This window comes from Tenrec ecaudatus, chromosome 16 (assembly GCF_050624435.1).
Source record: "Tenrec ecaudatus isolate mTenEca1 chromosome 16, mTenEca1.hap1, whole genome shotgun sequence".
NCBI classification, from domain to species: Eukaryota; Metazoa; Chordata; class Mammalia; order Afrosoricida; family Tenrecidae; genus Tenrec; species Tenrec ecaudatus.
In genome coordinates, this window is record NC_134545.1 from 77,479,512 (window position 1) to 77,504,606 (window position 25,095).

Genomic DNA, 25,095 nt, shown 5'->3' on the forward strand with positions numbered 1-25,095 from the left:
TCAACATAGCTTGCAAAGTGATTACAAAGAAAAATGACCATGATTGCTCCTTATTTTTCTTCTTGAAAATGACTACTTCCAATTATTTTAACCTTTTTAATCAGGCTGTATTTTTTTTTTCTTTCAATGCCACAACAGTAAACTGAGCTAAGTTTCTAGAAAGGTTGGGGTTTTGTTTTATTTTGTTTTAAGGTAGTTTCATCTATTCCGAGGGATGCTCAAAAATTGGAAAAACATGACCCAACTTGAAGTACTACCTAGCAATGTTCACCTAATCTCTTCCTGCACGTCCAATGCCTTTAGAGTTCATCTTACTGGTTTGCCAAGCAGGTCAGATAAGAGGCTCAGTATAACAAATAACAGAAAATATAGTTTCTGGAATCACCTTATTCACCTAAAGTGGCCCCACAATTTTGGGGGCTGGGCTGGAGGAGTCAACTGGACAAAAAGTAGCCATGTCTACTGCTGCTGCTGTAGAACACGGTTCCTAGCTCCAGACACATGCACTTTTAAAGGAGTGTGCTAGGTAAATAGTAGAAATAAGCTAGACTCAGGAGAATACAGAAAAGAAAATGACTATAGCAATCAAGAAAGCAAGCTTCCAGGCGCTACAAAAATAAAAGTAGCCCTTTTCCCTGGTTATTTGCACTTAAGTATATTTTGATAGCTTACCAGCTATTACCTTAAATCACGGGGTTAACTAGCAGAATATTATCCCCAGAATTTTATTGGGCAATGATAACATAAGTGAAAATAAAGATAGTAATAATTCGGAGGAACTAAACTCTTGTAGTCTTCAAAATTTACTTTAGAACATTACGCAAAGATAATATGTAGCTCCTCATATTCTTTCCCTTTTGCTGATCACAAAGGTCAAAATTTTTCCACAATTCTGACTCTTCCAGGTGCAGTAGACACTACTTCCTCACTCCAATATTCTGACTCTAAGTTAAAGGCGCTAACTTGGTATATTATAGTTATAACTTCATATGTTTGTCATCCCAACAAACTGTAAGCAAACTGGAGCAGTGATTTTTCTTATTTCCCTCAATTCTCATCACTGGAGCAGAGGGCCTAGCATATAATAGACATCCCATAAATGTTTGCTACATATGTATTTGTCCATTCGGCTGTCTTCAAAACAAAAAAAAAACCCCTTACAATTTCACATGATGAAAAATAGGATGAGGAATAATCAGCAACCTTGAGAATTGCTGTAGGAAATGCAAAATGGTGCAGCTACTTTGAAAAAATAATATGCGATATTCTTTAAAAGTTAAACTATATGACATAGCTATCCTACTCCTAAAGATTTATCCAAAATAAATCAAATTCCATATAGCCACACAAAAACCTGTATATAAGTGTTTACAATAACTTCATGAAATAACTTGATTCAAACTTTCATCAACCTGATCCACCACTTGTCTGAGTCAGTTTGTCATACAGTGGTGGCTTGTGTGTTGCTGTGATGCTGGAAGCTGTGTCACTGGTGTTTCAAATCCCAGCAGGGTCACCAAAGTGAACAGGTTTCAGCAGAGCTTCCAGACTAAGAACAGACTACGAAGAAGGAATATAGGCTGTCCACTTCAGAGGAATTAGCAGTGAAAACCTTATGAACAGCACCGCAATGCTGTCAGATACTGAAGGTCTAATGAGTAGAAGCAAAATATTGTCAGAGATAAAGCCAGAAGATAAACCCCTCAGGTCAGAGGGTACTCAAAATATGACTGAGGGCAACAATGGGCTCAAACGTAAGAACAATTGTGAGGACGGCAATGTTTCATTCTGTTGTACACAGGGTCACAATGAGTTGGAAACGACTTGGCATTTAACAACAGTGAATGGATAAGCAAACTATGGTATACCTGTCTAATAAAATACAGCAATAAAAAGAAAGGACCGACAAACGCTACAACATGGAAGAACCTTGTAAACATTGTGCTAAAATGGAAGAAGCCCGTCGCAAAGAAATACATATTAGATGATTTAATTTATATGAAATATTCACAATATGAAAATGTATGTAGACTCATGCTTCATGGGCACACGGTTTTTTTTTTGAAGCAATGAAAATATTCTAGTTCGTGGTGAATTATGCAGAGCTGCGAACACCCTAAACACTGCTGCATGGCATACTGCGAAAGAGTGCTTACAGGGAGAGGGGGAGAGGGGAAGCAGGGAGGGGAGGGGAGAGGACCTGAGGCAGAGGCCTTAAGTGGAGAGCAAATGCTTTGAAAATGATTAGGGCAGAGAATATGCAGATGTGCTTTATACAATTGATGTATATATATGTATGGATTGTGATAAGAGTTGTATGAGCCTCTAATAAAATGTTTTAAGAAAAAGTAATGCAACAGGGGAGGAGGGAAAGAAGAGGAGCTGAAACCCAAGGGCTCAATAGAAAATAAATGTCTAGAAAATAATGATGGCAACACATGTACAAATGTGCTTGTTACAACTGATACAGATTGTTATAAGAACTATAAGAGCCCTCAATAAAATGATTTAAAAAACTCAAAACAAAAAAAGAGTGTACTTAATGGCATGTGAATATCTCAAAGCTGTTATTAAAAAGCAAAAAAGCATTTTAAAGGTTTTAAGAGGGACTGTGCTATTACTTGAAAATCATCTATTTTAGGTATAGAATTAGACCTAATAACTTTATGAACTTTCAAGTTCAAGGTAAGCAGGGTCTTGATTCCAGTTTCCATTCAGGAACTACAAAAGGACAGAAGTAACTAAACCCAAACCACACAGTAGTGTAGCTCAAAAGGCAGCCTTCTGCCAGTCAAATATCTAAAACCATATATTCATTTATATTTCTAAGGATGCCTTTATTGTTTCTCCAGGGTCTTGGAAGCAGTTATCGGCCATACTATCCACAAACAGCACCTTCTTATATCTCTTACTGCTTCTGCGGAATGTTTCATCCCAGACAGGCCTACCTTAAGGTAAGGTCTCGGTTCTTCAGAGACCCAGCTTATTCCAATCACAAGCAGGGCACATTTTAAGAATGTTGTGCCCTAACATCTGCCTAGAAGCATCACTGACCCACAGAAAAAATGCCTATCTCCATAAACACCACAGAAGTCTGTCCTGCTGCTGTTCGTCTCAGTCAGTGTTTGACCTAAGTGGGTGGGTGAGGAGATATGCAGCAGAATTTGCCGATTCACTAGAACCTGACAGGGGCCACAATGTGAATACTTCGGGGTGGCCCCATTATGCTCTAAGACCTTTGTTAAGAACTGAAGAGCAAAACCCAGATGTTTCAATGCAAATAATCCTACAGCAACAAAAACTATAAAGAAACAATTGTGCCAATTTGGGCTTGTAGCTGTCTAAAGATCCCTTTTACAGAAATCAACAAATGATGCTCAACCTAGTGTGCACAGCAATGGACTACAGACAGCACTTCCCTTCATCTCCCCGGTGCCCAACGGGGTCACCACTGTGCACATGTGTCAATGTTTAAGCAGAGAACCTAGCAAGTACCAAAGAAATTCATTCCTGCTTGGTGAAATTAGTTCTAAGTTGATGTACAGAAATTCATCTCTTTCTTAGCTCCAAACTCCTCTCTTTTAGAGTAAGGATTAAAAAGGCAAAACAACCTGTATCATAAATGCATGGCATAATTCCGGTTCCTAATGAACAGACGGTATATACCTTAACTAAGACCAAGAATAAAAATGGATTAAATAATTAAAACAAATGCAACTGGACACAATGGCATAGATAAAAGCAAAAAATAAAAAAGGGCTTAATCATATTATTTTATGGAAATGTTTACTTTTAAAATTATTATTTTTACTAATCATTTTATTGGGGTTCTTACAAATCTTATGATAATCCATCATTCAATTGTATTAAACACACTTGTACATATGTTGCCATCAACATTTCCAAAACATTTTCTTTCTTCTTAAGCCCTGGCTTATCAGCTCCCCTTTTTACCCCTCCTTCTACCCTCCTATAGTGTTATTTAGTCTTACACTGTCTATTGTCTCCCCTGACCCACATTTCTGTTAGTCATCCCCCTTGGGGGTGGGCTATATATCCAACCTTGTGATAGGTTCTCCCTTTCTCCCACCTTAACCATTCTAAAGATTTATCAGTTATTTTATACTGGTTTATTATCTAACCCTCTTTATGGCCAACTCAAGCGTAACATAAAATAACCCTGGTTTGTGATAGCTAGCAATCTGTCTCTGGGGAGAAGGAAAGAGATGTGGATGTTGTTTTTTATGACATATCTTGTAGAACTGAATTGAGTCACAGCTACCACATAATACATGATTAATATGTCCTGTGCCACATCATGAATATTTTAATATGTGCTGAATATTTCACTTGGAATTTTCATATAATCTTTTAATTGTCAAATGAAGTAGATATTACAATTCTTACTTTAAATCAGGTGTCCTTGAAGAATGCTAACTGTATATGTTAACTGGTATATAAGTATGGCAGGAAAAATATTTATAGTCTTTTATCCTAATTTGATACTATGATAAATACCTAACTTCAGAAACATTTAACTGTATTGAAATATTTAGTATTACAATTTTTTAACCCACTTTAAAATAGGCTCTATCATACTATTTGTTTCTTTTAAAGGTTCTGACAGATCATAAAGCAAAATATAGTACACGTAGTCCTAAATTTATTACATATTTAGTTACAACAAGCTGCAAGTATGACCATCCAATTTGTTGGAGCATTTCTATATGTGTTGTGAGTAATATTAGTATGCATTAAAATATATCCATAATTTTGTATGTAATATTTCCAATCCACAAACATAAGATTTCTAAAGATACTGATAATTTAAGGCAATCATAATGAAAACTTTAATTTACCTCCTCATAAAGTGGGGACTACTTGCATTTTGGATTAAGACCAGTGAGGATTTCCAAAGTGTCTACAGCACTTTTCAAAGAACAGCTTCATCAGTTTCAAAGGGTAGTGTTAACAAAATTTTACCAAGTATGCCAAGTGCTGTTATATTCCTAATTTATTCTATATTATGTTTACAGGGAATTTATAATCTGGCAAGCATTAAAGATAAAAAAATACCTGTGATATATAAACTTTCACTCAATTCATACATAGTTTAAAAAATAAATGAAGCATAGTTCACCAGAGAAACCAAGGGTCCAATTAGAGATATTTATTATATAATGATGTAAATGCAGTGACTGAGCTATGCACTGGAATTCTAGGAGCATAAACAAGAGTCTAAAAGACTTCCAGAATAGGATACCAGAAGTTCAGAGTCTTGTTAATGAACATGGGACCAACTTCCTTAAGAAATTTTGATCTAATTGTTTTGGAATAGGGCTCAAAGATAGCTTCTTTGATTTAGAGGATTCCAAGAAGTTTGTAGAAATTTTATCTTTTAATTCCATATTTTTGAAGGCATCTCTTATACCTACTCCTCCATTATTACTACCTGGTTATCTTATATTTTGCATTTACAACAATAGTTTAAAAATATCCTCTCATATTTTACACATCTATCTAACAGTAACAAATGCACAAGGCAAGAGTTGCATGAATTATGATGGTTAAGGTTATGTGTCAACTTGACGTGGTCAGGATTCTCATAATGATGTAGTTTGGCAGTTATATAATGACATGGTCATCCTCTATTTCTCATATAACGAAGAAGTCTCAGGAACATGCCCATGCCAGTAAATGAGGAGTGGGTATACAAGCTAGAATCTATCTGTAAATAGGTGACATTTACTTGTAAATAGCCAGTTTTTTTTCCTGTTACTAAATACTTGAAAACTATTACATTAAGGATATGGCTTAGTAAACTCTTTTTTCCAGGACAGCATTTGGTTAATTTGTGTGTAGATGTGCACACTTTCAGAATAACATTCTGCCATAAGCGTTCTACTTTACATTAAAATGTCTCTTTCTCTCTTTGTGAAGCCTTACATCTTTTCCTTGGTATTCAACTTTGAGGGGTTTTCCTTTTTTCTTTTTGGAAGGGACTATTTAACCTTATCTGCTGAACTAGACCTGTAGATATTCACTCTCCGGCATCTCAGGCTACAAATAATCTAATTTCCTCCTATGACCTTTTATTTATAGAGTACTTTGCAGCTCATAAAGCATTTTCACATCTGCACCTCATTAAAGTGTTCCTTTGCACTTATTTACCATGTCCTACCTCCCCCTTTCAATAACACATCCTGGAACATTTCTCCTCTGATCGAACCAACAGGGCCATCAAAACCTCTTAGAATTGTGCAATAGCAAAACTGATCAGTATTGGCCACGTGCCCAGCACTGTTTTAGCACTTTACATGTTTTAACTCATTTTTTCCTCACAAAAATCTGTGGAGGCCAATGCTATTATTATCATCCCTATTTCCCAAATGACAAAGCTCAAGCCCAAGGTATCACAAAGAAAGCATTTGGGTCAGGACTCAAACCCAGGCCATTTGGAGCCTAAAATCACTCTGGCTGTACTGTCCCTAGGTTGAGAATCATTCTTAGTTAACAGCTTTCATTTCTGTTATTGTGTAACTATTATTTTTCTACTTATCCTGGTGTGACATGTGCTTGTGAAAGAAAGCAAAGGCAAAACCAAGCCCAAGCCTACTCCCATCGATGCTAACTCTTCGCAAACCTACTGGACAGAGCAGAACTGCTCCTTGGGCTTTCCAAGACTGTCAGCCCTTGTGGGAGCAGGCAGCCTCATCTCTCTCTCATGGAGTGGGTAGTGGGCTGGAACTGCCAAGCTTGTGGTTCACAACTCAATGCATTACCCAATCCAAGGCTATGAAAGATCTAACTTTCTCAAATTATTGTTTCTTATTCATTAAATTGAATTCCACAGGAACAAGGGAAAGCAAAAATATGCATAATTCCAAAGCATATTTTCCATTCATAATTTTACATTTCTCTCCCAAAAAGTCTTTACCAGATTTACTAAGGGACTTTTAAAAACTCAATTTTGTTTTTCAATTTATGTGGCATGCCTTATTTTGTGGAACGTTTACTTAAATTAAAAAGTTGAAGTAATAATTGTCTTTAGAAAAGTACAGAATAGTTCCTTTCAAGGTATGGTTATTAAAGGTTAACAAGCTGATTAAGTTTACAAAAATTAATCATATTTGATGTAGAAAAATGTGTGTGTATATATGAAATTCATTCACTCAATTTACTCTTTCCACTACACAATGTCACCAGAATATTTTATGTCTTTCTGGAGGCAGAAAAAAAAAAAGCCGCAGTAGGCTGGCCATTTTAGGATAATCTTTACTTAATGAGACTGCAGGGTACATGAAATATGCTAAAAACTAAGTATCAAAAGAGGAATTTCCAGACACAATTTAAGGAAGGAAAAAGGAAAGAGAACTCAAGAAGAAATGAAAAGGGGAAAAGACTATTTGTATAACTGCATGCATAAAATAATCAGTCTCTTCACTGGGAGGAAAGAAGCAGTGGAAGTGAGGATTATAGCGCTCTGCTGCTCTGGAGTTGGTTAAAAGTAAAAATACACAAATCACAGCATACCACAAATGCTGACAATGTAAAAGAATCGAATAAGTTACTTAACCACCCTATGAATCCGTATTCTAACCTGAAAATGCGAATCATAGTAGAACGTACGTGAATGTTATAAAGATAATATTTGCGAAAGCACTTGAGCACATTATATGACACATAAAAAACCAGTATCCACTTGTGCTCTGGTAGATTCCAACGCATAGTGACCTCAGGTATTTCAGAGCAGCACTGTGCTCCCTAAGGCTTCTACTGGCTGATTTTCAGATGTGTATTGCCAGGGCTTTCTCCTGAGGGACCTCTCAAACCTAATTCTAACCTCCAACCTTTCAGTTAGCGATCAAGAATATTTGCCTATACATCGTCCTGGGAGTCTATCACATCAAACCAAAATTCACTGCATTGACTTGATCCCAACTCAGAGTGATCCTACAAGACAGTACAGAACTGCCATTTTGAGTTTCTGAGACTTTAAATCTGAGTTTTAGTCGATTAATATAACCCTTCTCGCCCAGAATTCCTTATGTGGTGAATAATTCTGAATTATATGTCTGGGTCATAATCTCATTTTTGGAAGGCATTCTCTACTACAATAATGGACAGGATTAGGGTAGAATTAAGACCTAATCTACCACCCTTTCTTTCACTGGGGGTATCGTTAGACTCTACTTTATGAGAGGATGTGACTTAAGACATCATCCTTTGCTTCATTGGGGGTATGGTCTGCTAAGACAAAAACCACGCCTCCATCAAGGCAGTTCTGCTATTCCTAACTGAGAATTGGTAGAAGCAACACCTGCTTTGACTTTTAGGCATTTTGGCTTCTGGCTCTGGGTCTGCATTTAACTCACCTGTACCTGGTTAGGAATTTAATGGCACCCCACAACATATGGTGACATATTCTCATGAATTTTCATGAGTTTAAAAAAATCATGCATTTCTCTAAGGCACTGCAGCAAAGTGCAGAACCAGGGATATGAGTGAATATACTTAAGGGACAAGTGGGGGAATATGAAGAGGCAGGATATCTTGGAAATGTTGGCGCTTTGGAATACCTTTAACCTCCAACTCCTTGGGGCTAGTCTGGTATTCATTCTTGTAATAGAAATTATTACCACAAAATCTTAACAGGAGTAGAGAGCCTCATCTTGCTCTCAAGGGTAACTGATGGGTTCTAACTGCTGACCTCACATTTAGCAGCTCAGTGCGCAGCCCACAGTCCAATGCGAAGGCTCATAAATAAACACAAAATGAATACAGTTTCTCTCCACATCAAGCAGGAAGGGGATGATGGTCCTATATTAAAGTATGAGGTAGGGTATGAGTTTCTGAATAAAACGCAATTATGTTTTCATGAAGAAATAATAATGAACAAAGAAACAAAAATTGAGCATGCTTTACAGGCTTTGAGAAAGAAGAAAGTGGCACATAAGTGGCATTCAACTAAGTGGACATAAACATCTATACGGTATATGAAAAACTGGCAGTAATTATTTCAAAATAATAGAGAATAAGAAAGTTGCTGAAGACCAAAAGAAAAGAATACACATATGCACACAAACACACATATTAAGAGGTAATACATAAATTATTGCTAATCATTTAGAAAAATGAAAGGTATGAATGAAGCTTCAATGAATAAATACTTTTTTTCAGTTGAATAATGTTTATGTTTGTTTACAGGTCATCAAGCTTTATACAAGAACAATCTAAAGTATATACATAAAAAAATAAGTAAACTGAAAAACAAAGCCTAAATACTTACAACCACCCTTCATGTTAACAAATGAGAACATGAATAAACATGTTTTGTCACCTGTAAAGAAGGCACTACATAAAATTAATAGAAACTATCAAAATAACACGTCCTGGTGCCACACTGAGTTAAGCATCAGGCTATTCTTCCCTGCATGTTGTTATGAGTGGGAATCGACTCAACGGGGCTTGGCTTTTATCAGTTTACTAAATGCATTTAACCATTTTGGACAATTGCTTTTAGTGTTAAAAATTATCTTTAGCTTTACAAAATTTGATTAAACTTTTTACCTACTGGAAGTGAAAACTTAGTTTAATAGGCAGCAAGCATCCAAGAAAACTCTTAAATTCTTTGTACATTAGAAGTTTTGTTTCTCTGTACAATGTTTTAATAATAGCAGCATGGTAATGGAAGATCATTAGTTAATATATAAAAATGAGACTGAAACAGAAACCACAAGTTATAAAGCTATACTGTAACTGGTAGTACAGATAAACTGTGCCAAATCATGACATGGACCACAAACTGAGGTCAAATTGTCTTAAACATCAAGTAATATATATTCACATGTTCCCAGATAAAACTATATCACTACACTGTTTAATATGGCAGCCATTTACATACTTGTAGCTTTTGTTGTCTTGAAATTTTGGCAGAATTGAGATGTGCCATACGGACAAAATCCATGCTGGATTTTGAAATTTTAGTGAATAGGTAAAATACCTCAATAATTTTATATTGTATGTTAAGAGAATATTGTGTGCACTGTGGATTAAACAAAAATATTAATTTAATTTGTTTCTTTAATTTTTAAATGTGCTATAAGAAAATTTTAAATTATCCATCGAACTGTCATTCTATTTCTATTCAGCTGAGCTACTCCAAATAGATTTAATGGTAATTTCTATGGAAGTTCTATGGTTCCAAAGTTAAAACCACTAACTATTCCAGTAATGATGTCCAGTTCCTAAATTCTGGCCAATTCTCGCCCAAACCCTGTTTACGAACTTCTGCCCCCAACCCACCTTATGCCTAATCTCAGCCTCCAAAACTCTAAGCCATTGGTTCTCAACCTTCCTAATGCCACGAGCCTTTAATACAGTTCCTCATATTTTGGTGACCCCCAAACATAAAATTATTTTTATTGCTACTTCATAACTGTAATTTTGCTACTATTCTGAATCGTACTGTCAATATATGATAGGCAGGGTGTATTTTCATTGTTACAAATTGAACCTAATTAAAGCATAGTGATTCATCACAAAACAATATGTAATTACATATTCTGAAATATTTATTTCTAATGACAAATAAATGAAATTTTGTCTTGAAGCATGGTGTAGCATGGGTAACAGTCTTCACTCCGGGTACTCATGTGTGGGTGTATCTGCATGTGGTGGACCCGCCTGAGACGGATAGAGGAGCGGTGTCTCGGTTCCTAAGATCATCAGAAATATGTGTTTTCCAATGGTCTTAGGCAACCCCTGTAAAAGGGTCATTCTCTCCCCAAAAGGGTCGCAACCCACAGGTTGAGAATCGCTGCTCTAAGCACTTTAACTTCCCTCTTTTAAGCACTTGTAAGACTCTCCCTTCCTCAGCAAAATTAAGAAATTCAGCTTTGTACTGTCAACAGATTTCCCTCTGAAAAAGTTTATGAATAAGGGTTGCAAAATAAAACACCATATCTACTCATGTATAAGGCAAGTTTTTCAGCATATTTTTAATGCAGTTTTTGTGGTAAAATTAGGGGCCTTGGCTAATATTTGGGTCGGCTCATATTGAGTATACATGGCACGATCTATTGAGGACCTTCTTAAGCTTAGCACACAGGGAAAACAAAGTTCAGTTAGGAAAGCATGGTTTACATATAAAAGGTCCTCTAGTGACTTAAATTGTTCTTAGATGCTGTCATGCTGTCATCGACTCATGGTGACCTCATGGAGAACAAAATGAAATGTTCCCTGGTCCTGAGACCTATTCCTAATTACTGGCACACGTGAGCTTAATGTTGCAGCTATTGTATAGTCCCTTTTAAGCTAGAGAGCTCATCTTCCAAGTCCATAAATGACTTTATTTTGCTGTGATCCATAGGCTTTTATTGGCTAATTTTTGGCAATCCAGCACCAGGCCTTTTTTGCTGTCTTAATGTGGAAGCACTGCTTAAACCTGTCCACCAAGCGTGACCCTGCCAGTATTTGAAATACCAGTGGCATAGCTTCTAGTACAATAGCAGCATAAAAGCTGCTGATGTATGACACGCTGACAGGCCACGAGGGATTTAAATGACCTAAATTAAAATTCATACTTTAAAAGAGCAAATCAGGTAGGCATCAAGGCACTTTTTTGTTTACCTCTTCTATCCAATCAACATCCAAATACTACTCCCTCTTTTCTCAATATTACACCCAAATCCTACATTTTTATTGACAATATAATATTCCATAAATGAGTATAAAATTTTTACTTTTAGATCACTGACACTACTCTGTCATATTATCTACTCAGGCTGTCTCTTCCTCTGTCTCCATGGGTGCATGTATATGTATGTAGGACAAATATATTAAAAAGTAGAGAGATGGGGGTCTGGCAAGAAGGCAATCAGATAAGCAGCTCATGCTGGGAGCCTCAAGGAGATGGGAAAAAGAGAGGGACCACACCTCAACCTGGTGCACTAAGACTGGAATGCAACATACCAGCATGAAGCAGCAAATCAATAGAGAGGTCTGCGAGCTGGCCCCGATCCCAGCTATGTAGGCCCCCTCCCCAGAAAAATGAACTACAGAGGACAACACTGAAGCTACAGCTTGGAAGAGAGCTGCGTCTGCTAAGAACACACAGAGAAAACTAAGCAGAAAGGAGAGAGAGAGAGAGAGAGAGAGAGAGAGAGAGAGAGAGAGAGAGAGAGAAACAAATCCTAGGCCAGCAAGCCCTGAGGACGATACTCCTGCTTGACGCAGCCAATGCGGAGAGGATCATAAGGCTGGCCCCACCATGAGACACTGCATTGTCTCACTGACCCGTAGCACTACAGGGAACAACACTGCAGACACAATGTAGAAATTGTGCCTGATCTGACCTCCCCACACCAGGGGCGGGGGTGGTGTGGTGTGGGGTGGGGGACACTAAGGGCATACAACAGAGCAGCAAGGGGAACCAAGCAAGGAAGTCCCAAAGAATCCCCCAAACAGACTTAGGGGCAGGGTATCAGATACGACCAGAAAACACTCATAAAGGTCAACAGATAGATCTGGAACTGTTTATAAGCTTTTCTTTTTTGTTGTCTATGTTTTGTTCTGTTTTAGTTTTTTCACGTCTATCTGGATAAGATAGGCAGATAAACCATCCTGAGAAGAGAGCTGTAGCTGGGTACTTTCAAAAAGATTAGTCTTGATATGGGAGGAGGTGGGGGAAAGGAAGGGGGCAGCCAACAAACCCAGGGAACAAGTGATATAAAAATCAATGGTGAGGATGCCTGGTGGGGCTTGATCAATGTAGCCTAGGGAAAGCAGAATGAACGTAGTACATGACAGTGGGTCAAGAGGAAAGTCAAAGGAAATAGAGGAAAGAATTACAAGGCAAAGGACATTTATAGAGGTCTAAATACAGGCACATACATATATAAATAATTTTTATACAATGATAGGGACAAAAACATGATAGGGACAAAGATTAATGTACATATATTATATGTTAAATATTAAGGTAGAAGTACTTGGGCCTCTACTCAAGTACTCCCTTGTGGGAAGCCGCAGCTCTCGCGAGATGGGGGAAGCTGCAGTTCTCGCCGCCATTACAAGATGGCGCCGGGCAGTCAGGGCGGTGGCCCAATTAAGTGGTAAACAACCACTTAGAGCATGTGCACTGCTTAGATGACGTAGTCATAACTCCACCCTGGAGTATGCAAAATAGGGTTCTGGCAAACGCACCAATCAATGCACAGCACGTCCCCATAGAGCATATATAAGCAGCAGCAGTTTGGGGTTTCGGGGTCTTTTTCCACATTTGCAAATCGAACCCACATTAAATGCCTGTAGAAGAATCCTGTTGTGGCTCATCATTTCTTGCTGGCGAGACTTGGTGGGCGACACTCCCTCAACTCAAGAACACTTTGTTCTAATAACCTGGCATTGTGATGCTCACCTTCCCAACAAAATTGCTGAAGACAAATGGGAGCATAAGCAAATGTGATGAAGAAAGCTCATGGTGCCCAGCAATCAAAAGATATAGCATCTGGGGTCTTAAAGGCTTGAAAATAAATAAGCAGCCATTTAGCTGAGAAGCAACAAAGCTCACTTAGAAGAAGCACACCAGCCTGCTGTGCGATCATGAGTTATCGATGGGATCAGGTATCAGGCATCAGAAGACACAGAACAATCATATAGATGGGAATTGGGGTGGGGTGGGGGTCAGAGTGGAGACCCAAAGCCCATCTTTAAACAATTGGACATTCTCTCACAGAAGGGTCACAAGGAAGGGATGAGCAATTCCTCTAGTTCTTTAATGCTTCCTCCCTGCCACTATCATGACCCCAATTCTACCTTACAAATCCGGCTAGACCAGAGGATGTACATTGGTACAGATAAAAATCCTCAGAAACAATAATGGGAGTAGTGATACCATGAGGGTAGGGGGAAGGGGAGGCAAGAGAGGGGGAATCTATCGCAATGATTACTGTATAACGCTCCTACCCAGGGTGATGAACAACAGAAACATGGGTGAAGAGAGAGAGCAAACTGTGTAAGATATGAGAATAATAATAATTTGAGAGAAGAAATAAAAATGAGGAGCTGATACCAAGGACTCAAGTAAAAAGAAAATGTTTTGAAAAGGATGATGGCAACATATACGTACAAATGTGCTTAACATGATGGATGTATGGATTACTTAAAGAGCAGTAAGAGGCCCAATAAAATTATTTTTTAAGTAGAGAGATGCAGGTATTTTAATGCAAAAATTATAACAGACCCTGTTCACCAGACTACATAGAAGTACACTTATGCCTCAGTAGTCAAACAACTCCAAGCTTGAACTTTCCACTATTTGAACAGCAAAGTTCGAGAAAAAAAAAAGTTGTTTGGTGGTCCTAACTTTGCTAGGGTCAACCAAAAATTCAACTAGAAAAAACCTGTACAGGCCGAGAGTGAATCATGCATCACATTCGACATGGACACAAATGGGTGACACCTCAGTCCAAGCAATGCTCTCACTCAGACCACATATGGTACTGTGTTAGTACATTAAAACATTTGTCATTTTGGCTTTTGTGCGTGTGCTTCATTTGCATAAAATACCATGACCAAGGCTCCATAGAAGGTTAGTGATTCCAGTAGTAAGGCCAAGAGGAAATCGTGAGAACTACTAAAAAGTTAAAGAAAGAAATCACTGCAAAATTTTAATCAGGCCACCGCTCATTGATTTGTTGGCTGAATACAACATGCTAAGGCCACATTGTCAACATGTTGGGGGTAAGAATGGGATTAAAGTGGTTAATATAGTAAAAGATGTGAAATCTTTACCCATGAAACAAAGAACTCAGTCCACCAAATCGGTTGAAAAGTTACTATCAATTTGAATAAATCAGAAACAACTCAACGGTGATATATGAGAAGGCTAAACGCCTCCATAGTGAATTTATAAGTGTAATTTTAGGGCCTCAGAACCAACCCTTTAGCCCTTTAGTTTCCCATTATATTTTATGGGAAAATACGTTCAGTTCTCAAACTTTTGGGTATTCAAAGATGAATTTGGAACAATTTGAGTTTGACAACGGAGATATCACTGTACACTGCATATGGTGGGTCAGCATAAATTGTTGAACAGATGAATTTGGTGAGTTCTACGGGATAATAGGCATACTGGCTGCTATAAGGCATATTACAAGATAAACAAACGCTCTCATTCACTCCAGCGCCCGAGCACACATAGGCTACTTCCTTACATATAACTTGTATGCCGCTTATTTCACTTGACTAGCTCCTCCTTCCATAATACTCAACCGAGAAAATTCTCATGTCACTTTGCATGGAAGCCTCATGAGCAGAAGGTCAAGTCAGTGGTAGCCTACAACACTGTAGTTAAGGGGCATAATAGGCTCCACAACGTCCCTGACTCTCTAGTCCACCATCTTTGCTAACTGTCCAAGGAGAGTGTCGCATGAGACTTTGGGGGGGAGGGGGTTCTCCAGATTGTCTATATTTGCATTTTCCTGAAAACAGAACATTCATCAAACTTTTTGGAGTCATGGAGGCTGGATGAACATCTGAAATTATTAACCTCCAGAAACAACTCTTGAAATCTTCTTAAGATAAATAATGGCTTAGTTTAATTAATAAAAAATGTCTGCCTTGAGCTTTTTAAAGATCTGGCTATAAGGGATTAAATTGACAACAGCAACTGGAAAGATAAAACAGAAATGTTAGGAGGTTATGTTAACGAGAGTTAAACAATTTGGAAAAAGATGAGAACGGTTACATAACTTGAGGAATTAATGTCTGGAAATGACATGTAGACATTGTTGAATTGGTATATGCTTTATTGTGTATCTTCTCAACATAAGTAAATTATAAATTTTTAAAAACATTTTAGTTAGGGCAAAGTCATGAAAGAGAAGGAGAAAGATGAAAAATATCCTTAAAGGAATGTTTCCAGCATAACAGAGCTCAAAAAAAATGTTGCACTCCTTCATACTTCTATTCCGCTAGTCAGCAGATGTGACAATATTTCCCTTGGTAATATTTCTCAGTTATACCCTCTTTGGTTTGTGTTAAGTCCAAGAGAACTCTCATAACCTTCTCCCACCACTTTCCTGACCTGGCCTCCAGACAGCAGTGCAGCAGGCACACAAACTTCTCTAGTCAAACTCCTGCTCTTTCTAAACACGCATTTCTATGACACTACTATTCTGATAGCGGTTGTTCAGGACTCCAAATGCCTATAGAACCCACATCCCAAAGCCAGTCAGTCAAGCAGCGTCAGCTAATTCTAAACTCCATTTTGCATCTTTAGTCTTATTTTATCTTTATTTCATCTTTCTCATGTATTTTTAATTGACTAACTTGTGATACAGAATGTACAAAGATAATTTTTTAAACCAAGCAGAATCTAGTAAATAGATTTTTTTTCTGTATCCTAAAAAATACTCAGCTCATTCATCCTTATCTTTCAGTAAGTTTCTAATCGGATATTCTGTTTAATAGCCTCACGAATCACTCATTTTTCTTTCCTCACTTTGTATTCTCATTCCTTTCAGCCAAATTCTATCGCTTCTTCAAAGTGAAAGCACAGGGAATCTATCATTTTTTATGGTTTGTTGTTGAACCATTCTAGACCACATTATTCTTGTCCCTCTTTGATCATTCAAGGCAAACAATACATCACACAATCTGGCCCTTGTTTTCATATGATGCACTATCTCATGAGCATTAATTCCTAGAGATACCCATATCCACACCAACTACCATCTAGTCAACCATGATTCTTCGAGGCCCTATAGGACAGAGGAGAAACTGTTTCTTTCATTTTCCAAGATTAGACATCTTTATAGAAGCAGAGCCTCATTTTTCTCCCATGGTACCGCTGGTGAGTTTGACTTGCCGACCTTGTGGTTAGCATCTGGGTGCTTAATCCATTGTGCTACTAGGACACATAAGGTTCAGATAATTTGTCATTGACCATAAATAACACAAGTTCAAGACTATAGTATATATATTTTTAAAAAATAATACAGTATGGATCTTCAAATTACATACAACAGATTCTCAACACTGCAGCTTACTCAATTTGCATTCCAGCTAACAGAATTGCCTTATATAATACACATGAATCTCCATAATAATTCTATATATATGAATACTTAAGACTTTTAAACAGAATAAATTATTTCCAGGGCTGTCTCTACAGGACGAAAATCTATAGTACGTATTCTTCCTCTATATCTTTTTATATCCCTGACTATGGATATAAAAATGAGAAGCAATCAGATTAGACCATTAACAATATAAGCAATAAAATTATGTTGAGACATTCTTTCCTTGATGATTTAGTATAAACATGAACTATCTAAGGGATATCATAAAGATTATGGTCATAACACAGGAGATTAAGAGATTGAGTTTTGAACTGGCGTATGCAACTCCCTAGAAGAAACTTCTTAATATAAATCATTGCTTGCCTTGGCTTGCTTGCATAAAGGTGGAATATAAAATGTTCAATTGCTTAACATCCTGGGCAGTATGAAATAGCTGCCTTTTTGAATATTTAATTACTGTAACAAGAGCTGAAGCATCCTTTTACACAGCTTTGTCCTCTTCACGGAAATCTTCTTTACTGTCATTCAGTGTCCTTTGAAGCCCCAGTATTCAATACATTCTCTATTATTTATGTTCCTCTAACAGAATGTCACTTCGACCCTTTTGTCAGCTTCAATCCTCCATTATAGTCCCCCATGTGAAGGAATATATTCACTATAAAGAGATTTTTCTTCCTTCTCACCTACCCTAGACCTTGAATTTTTGACACTAAGTTATAATCTCCTGTAAGCCTTTCTCTGTTTCATTTCCAACAAAATCTAAGAATAAAGAACATCAAATAGCCCATAGTATTTAAAAATGAAAAATCTTCTGTTACATTTGCAGGATTCACCTACTTTAAAATAAGTTACTCAGGAATAACATTTCATATTCTGGATTACTCCAGAGCTGACAAGTCATATAAAATCATCTACACTGGAAATAAGCAGAAAATACACAAATAGATCTAAAACATTAACTAAAGTAACTCTGCAATTTCAGATGAACTCATGTCTTTGGAATGTTGAAGAATTCGAGGTCAAAATTTGATATAATCAATATCCCCACTCAGCCCTCAAATTTTCTAAAATACGAATTATCTAATGCCTTTGAAGGCCTTCCTTTGCTTAAAGTCAACCCAAAATTAGGTAACCATTGCAGAAATATCAAATTTATGAGTAGTGTAAAACAGCCAAAATATTGAATTTTATTTTTGCAACTTAATGACCAAATATTTTTAAAATTAGAGCCTCTTATGTTGATAATGCCATTACATAGGTTTTAACAATTAAATATTTTTCATTTCTTTCAGATTTCTTTTCCTCTTTGACTGAGCACTATAGCAACAGAGGCACCTGCTCAAACTATCATGGTAAACATCCACCACCACTACTACCCCAAACAAACAAAAACAATAGAAACCTAGGGATTTTTGTTTTAGTTTAGATATATGTAAAGGACAATGTTGAGAAAAAGAAGTGAATGGCAAAAGTCTAGTAAACTGTTGCTACCAGGTCTTGATGTCTTACATATTAATCAAATTGTACTCCAAAAATGCTCTTTAAAAAACAAGCTAAGAGAAGATAGTTACAATTTTACACTAGGGTACAAGTAGTAATTAATTGATAACAAAGTTACACACACACAAACATCAATCCGCTTCAGCCTTGGAAACTCTATGCAGCTGTTCTATTGTCCTGTAGGGTCACTATGAGTCAGAATATACTTGATGTCAAGAGGTTTTAGACTTTATCTCTAAGTAATAGAATTATGGGCAATCGGATTTTCCCTTTCCTATGTCTTTATGTCTCCTCATGAAAAGGTTTTTCTCTTCTTAAAGTCTTAATGGTGAACATGGAATACTTAAAAAATCAGATGAACTTTGAAACTATTCTGAACAATAGAATTTCTCGGCACTTCCAACTACTATAGACAAATTTAATCATTTATCTGATTCAAGTATATACATATTCTTTGTTGTGTATATCACATTCACAGTACATTTTAATAAATACTAGGGAACTGAAGACAGAATACGGCTCAGCTTTAATCCTTGGTGCCTGATTCCTAGTAGATGTCAGATAAAGTTATATAAAATTAAATTATTCTTTTTTTAATTGAATTATTCTTTTAAAATTAAATGATCTCATATTGAAAGCTACATGCAAATGACCAATAAATACCTAATGTATCATGTATTAACATAAATCTTTAACATACTCAACAAATATTTACCTTGTAGCTACAAGATGCCAGGCACTATCATAGCCCCTGGGGAAAATGTCATGAAAAAATTCATTCTCTTTTAACTCCATTTTCTCATAGACTTTTTAAAGCCCCACTCTCATATTCGCTGAGTCTCAGTATAAATTCTGACTCATATCAACCCTAACAGACAGAATAGAATCGCCCCACAGGGTTCCTATGGCTGTAATCTTTAGGGGAACAGATAGACAGACACATCGGTCTCCCTCCGAGCTGCTACCAGGCTCAAACGACGGACGTTTCTATTAGAAGTGACTTCCTTAATGACTGCACTCAGTATTCACCTTGAAAGCAGCTTGAAAGCGTGAGGAATGAAGCCATTTGGCTACACAATAGTCGTAAGCATACAAAATCAGCACACTGTCTCCTCCCCTTCATGTACACTAATTCTATAATCACTTCAAAGGATACACAGGCTTCTTGGTGCCCGTTTCTTTTTCTCTACTCTGACATCTGCCAACAAAGAGTTATATCACGATATTTATTAATTTTGAGAATTATATAATGGTGCTTCTGGGGAAGGAAAAGCGAGTTTTATTCCAAGAGTTTAATGTATTATTTTAATTCACTGGTACTTTCCATCTCAATCTAAGCCAAAGTGCAAGTATTAGGATGGCTTAACATTAAGTTTACATGCGCAATATCTGTAAATAACATTAAAGGATATGAAAACTAAATGGAGAACTGAAACCCTAGAAGTGAAATTGGGTGTTTCAACTCCCTCAGAACAGGTCACCTATTAAGCATACAGACCCACTGTGGGAAATTTGCTAACCCCCTAACTATTACAGATTCCCCAATCAGTGTGGTAGAATTCACATTATTAAGTTTCTTATGATCTTTCCTTACATTCATAGTGCATATACTTCAAATTTGGGGTGTTATATTATCTTTTGTCTTTCTCAAAACAAAATGCAACTAATACAGTAGACCCTAGATATCAAACACTGGCCTCAGCCTTTTTACTTAAGTTATCTAATTTAATACTCTTATATTCTTGTGAATTAGGAGAAATTCCTTGTGAGGATGACCACCATTATCAAACACTGTGAGCTCCCCAAGGAAAGCTCCCTTGAAGCTATTCCACAATCCTCAAAATTTAATCACATAACTTCTATCCTGAATTCCATATCTGACAGCCACACTGGTCCCCACAAAACCAGGCATGGCCCCCAAAAAGCAGTGGTAAGTGCTTCCAATTAGATATGTAGAAGTCAGGAAATTAAGAATTGAAACATTTCTCCCATCACTAATTAAAATGTTCAACGATCCAGGCAATTCTTATTATTTTGCATTAGTAAGTCAATCATAAGCAGAAAGAGGCAGTCACAAATCTATACTATTATTGTGACAGGTGTCCATATACTCCACTAAATCCTCAGAGCACCATGCCTGGCTTTCTATGTAGGTTGTCATAATAGACAAAGAGCCTTTCATTGTTCTTCCATCCTTGCTAGATACATCTATCTAGGCCCTCTCCACTTCCAGACCCCATCACCCAGTGTTTGACATTGGACTACAGAACATTGTGAAGAAACTACAGTTTCTCTACAAATAAACAGAAACTAAAGAACACAATAAAATTCTATGTTCTGTACTTTTTAACCCTCATTTCTTATAAATTAACTATCAAAGATATCTGCTCATACCATCAAGACTAAAGAGAGAGAATCTCGTGAGAAGGCTTTACGAATCATTCACACATAATCACTTTGATCCGAGAGTGACAAACCAGTTAGTGTGAAATGTAAAATCAAATAACCATACTGCTTTTCCCTCTGTTTTCTCTAGCTCTAGTAACGATTATGTTAGGGGAGCATCTAAGAGTTCTAAAGGTGTTCCTATAACATTATCCGATTTTCAAAGTATTTTGTACATATTCTCTCATAAAACAAATTTAGAAGATGGGGTTTCTCTTTATTTCCATTTTTATAAATCAAGAAAAAGAATTACTGGATTAGTGACCTGACCCCAATCACTAGTGACAGAATGGGGTTCCAACCAAGTGTCTTCCTCAGTCCAAATTTTATGAATTGTTCACCACTAATGAACTATGCCCTTTCATCCAATTCTCTTTGCTCAGTAAAATCCACGTGCTTAATCAAACTTTTCATATTGCACTAACAAAAGCAAATCATTTGACACCTGTAGATCAAAACAAAAAGCCCCCCAAGAACTAGAAAGCAGTTTCAACTGGATTATGCCTGGTACAGTCCTTTAAAGGTAGTCAAGTATGCCAAATACGCCAATGAAGACAGTTACCTGAGTAAAAAAATATTGTTTTTGCCACAGGATATCAAAAGGCATTACATTTCTGAGCATATACTTTTGTATCAATTCATTGCAAGGTCATGAAGAGTTTATATAAACCTAGCCACTTTTCATTAAGCAGTTTTGAAGCGTGCAGTTTGTTATTAGACTAATCTTTTCAGTCGCAGAGGAAATTTTCTAATATTTCTGAAGCAAACCATCTTTTACATAGGACATAGATAATGTGGCTTTGCTGGCAATCATATGAGCCATGTCATAATAGGTTCTGAAACAATTTGTGGGGTTGGGTGGGCCTTAAGTGGCTTTGCATTACAGTAGTTAAGCAACCAACTATAAAAGAGGCTCTAATTTTAAATCTAGGTCATCCTATCCTAATCCAAAAGCAAACAAATGAGATGATCTAAATAATATCCTAAAAAGATGTTTAAAAAGAGTACAGACTGCTTGAAAAATATTACAGCTCCTGTTATCAAGTAGGCATATTTAAATTTTAGATAACTTATATTCCTATTAATATAGGGAATTTCTTACTGTGATAGTCTGCCAGGAAAATTAATGCTAAGTTATATTTAACTAGACATATACTAGAAAATACAAAATTTACCATAATCAACTTCATCTTGATAATGGTCTCAAGAAGAGAAGATAAAGAGAGCAAGACAAAATGAAGGAAATAATCTGAAAATATTTTTCGAAACGACCAAAAAATGCATAAAATAAAAACTATGTATGGAAAATATTGTTGACTGTTAAATTTAGGCAGGAGAAAGATGGGGCTTTCTACTTCCATAAAGAGTTAGTCTTGGAAAAAAAATAAAAAATAAAAAAATAAAAAAAAATAAAAAAATAAAAAAAATAAAAAAAGAGTTAGTCTTGGAAATGCAGAGGGGCAGTTCTACATTATCTTACAGGGTCGATATGTGTTGGCACTAACTTGATGAAATTGAGTGTGGTGATTTTCTGGTTGAATGTAAGCGGTGGTAAAGTCACTCACTCTTTCACTCATGCTAGCAAATAGCAACTTCCTGATCGCAACCCTGTAAGACAGCTTAGAACTGCCCCTGTGGGTTTCTGAGGCTATAACTCTTTACGAGAGTAGAAAGTCCCAAGGGGTGGCAATGAATAGTTCCGGTATTTTACTTTCTTCATTTCTATAAATGTAAAATATAGTTAAAATTTCCAAGGCACATCAAATGATCAAGCACACATTTATCCTAGCTCCTTCATCCACACTGTGCTGTTAATTAATGTCCCTGAGATAGTATAGCCAAGGAAATAAGAACCTCCAGCTGTGGGGACAGATTGCCAGAGTTCAAATCCCAATGATGCCAGATTCTGCAGTGTGATCTTAAGCAAGTAACGTAAATGTGTTAGACCCCAATTTCTTTTTCCTAAAAAAAATTTTATTGGGGGATCATACAACTCATCACAATCCATCCATCTATCCATTGTGTCAAGCACATTTGTACATTTGTTGCTATCATCATTCTCAAAACATTTGCTTTGTTCTTGAGCCCTTGGTATCAGCTCATTTTTCCCGTCCCTCCCCGCTCCTCCTCCCTTGGTAATTTATAAATTACTATTTTGTCCTGTCTTACACTGTCCGACGTCTCCCTGCACCTACTTTTCGGTTGTCTGTCCCCAAGGGAGGGGGTTATATGTAGATCCTTGTAATCGGTTCCCCTTTTCTACCTCATCTTCCCTCCACCCTCCCATTCTCCCCACTCCTACCACTGGTCCTGAGGGGTTCATCTGTCCTGAATTCCCTGTGTTTCCAGTTCCTTTTTGTATCAGTGCACATTCTCTGGTCTAGCCGGATTTGTAAGATAGAATTGGGATTATGATAGTGGGGTTGAAGAAGCATTTAAGCACTAGAGGAAAGTTGTAAGTTTCATCGGTGCTATACTGCACTCTGGCTTGTCTCCTCTCCATGACCCTTCTGTAAGGGAATGTCCAGTTGCCTATAGGTTTTTGGGTCCACACTCCACACTCCCCCTCATTTACAATGATATGATTCTTTGTTCATTGATGCCCAATAACTGATTGCATCGACACCTCATGATCACACAGGCTGGTGTGCTTCTTCCATGTGGGCTTTGTTGCTTCTGAGATAGATGGACGCTTGTTTACCTTCAAGCCTTTAAGACCCCAGATGCTATATCTTTTGATAGCTGGACACCATCAGCTGTCTTCACCACATTTGCTTATGCACCTACTTGGCTTCAGTGATCATGTCGTCGAGAAGATGAGCATAATGGAATGCCAGTTTAATAGAACAAAGTATTCTTTCATTGAGGAAGTAGTTGAGTTGAGGCCCGATGTCCATCTGCTACCTTAAAACTATACCTATAAATATATGCACATAGATCTATTTCCCCATCATATATATATTTATATATATACATAAATATATTTACATATGGACATTCTTGTATTTAGGCCTCTATAAATGCCCTTTGCCTTCTACTTCTTTCCTCTATTTCCTTTTACTTTCCTCTCGTCCCACTATCATGCTCAGCCTTCATTTGGGTTTCAGTAATTCCTCTCAGTTACATTGCCCTTGATCAAGTCCTACCAGGCCTCTAAGACTCTCCTTGCCACTGAATTTGGATCACTTGGTGTTCCCTTGTCCCTGGATTTGTTAACACCACTTCCTTTCCCCCACTGCCCCTCTCCCATGTCCCAGAGGAACCATAGGTCCTGTTGTTTTCTCCTCCAGATTATTTTTCCAGCCTATCTTATCTAGAAAGACCTGCAGAGATAATATGCACAAAAACAAGACAGAGCAAAACAAAACAACAACAAAAAACCAATGACACACAAAAAAGAAAAGTCTGTAAATAATTCAAAGTCTGTTTGTTGACCTTTAGGAGAGTTTTCTGGTAGAGTCTGATGGGGAGCCACGTCCTGGCCCCAAAGTCTATTTTTGCTATTTCCTTGGGGCTTTCTTGCTCGGCTCCCCTTGCTGTTCTTTTGCACGCCCTTAGTGTTTTGCCTCGGTGTGGTGGGGACCCCAATTTCTTTATCAGCATCATATGGCTAATAGTCCTGCCTCTAAGGCCTGTTCTAACTACTCACCTAAATTTGAGCAAGTCACCTCACATATCAGGCATGTGATTTCCTCCAGTGTAAACTGAGAAGTGTGGTCTGAAGTGAGTGCTCTAAAAAGTACCATCTGAATGTGTTTCCAGACAACCTTGCTATTTAAGCCCAAATTCACCCCATAAAGAAAGTATCTCTGCTTGAGTCCTTTCCTATTTGTATCAAATACAGAATGATGCTTATGAACAATGCCCTTCATGAAGTTCCCCACTGTTTTTGAGCTCTCTTGGTGGGAGGCATCCATGCCATTACTAAGACATTTTGAATGTAATCCATGGAGAACCTGAAATAAAATGAATTCTAAATAGCTTCCCTGGTGCTATAGGGAAGTTAAGGAAACATATGGATAAAATTAACTATAGCTTTTAACTCTGGGTTAAACTACTCCAC

The 25,095-nt window shown here is 37.2% G+C and overlaps 1 protein-coding gene across 4 annotated transcripts in view; it reads right to left on the reverse strand.

The window, feature by feature from the left end:
- CPEB3 (cytoplasmic polyadenylation element binding protein 3) overlaps positions 1-25,095 on the reverse strand; it is a 173,744-nt gene that overhangs the window by 144,202 nt on the left and 4,447 nt on the right. The window lies entirely within an intron of this gene.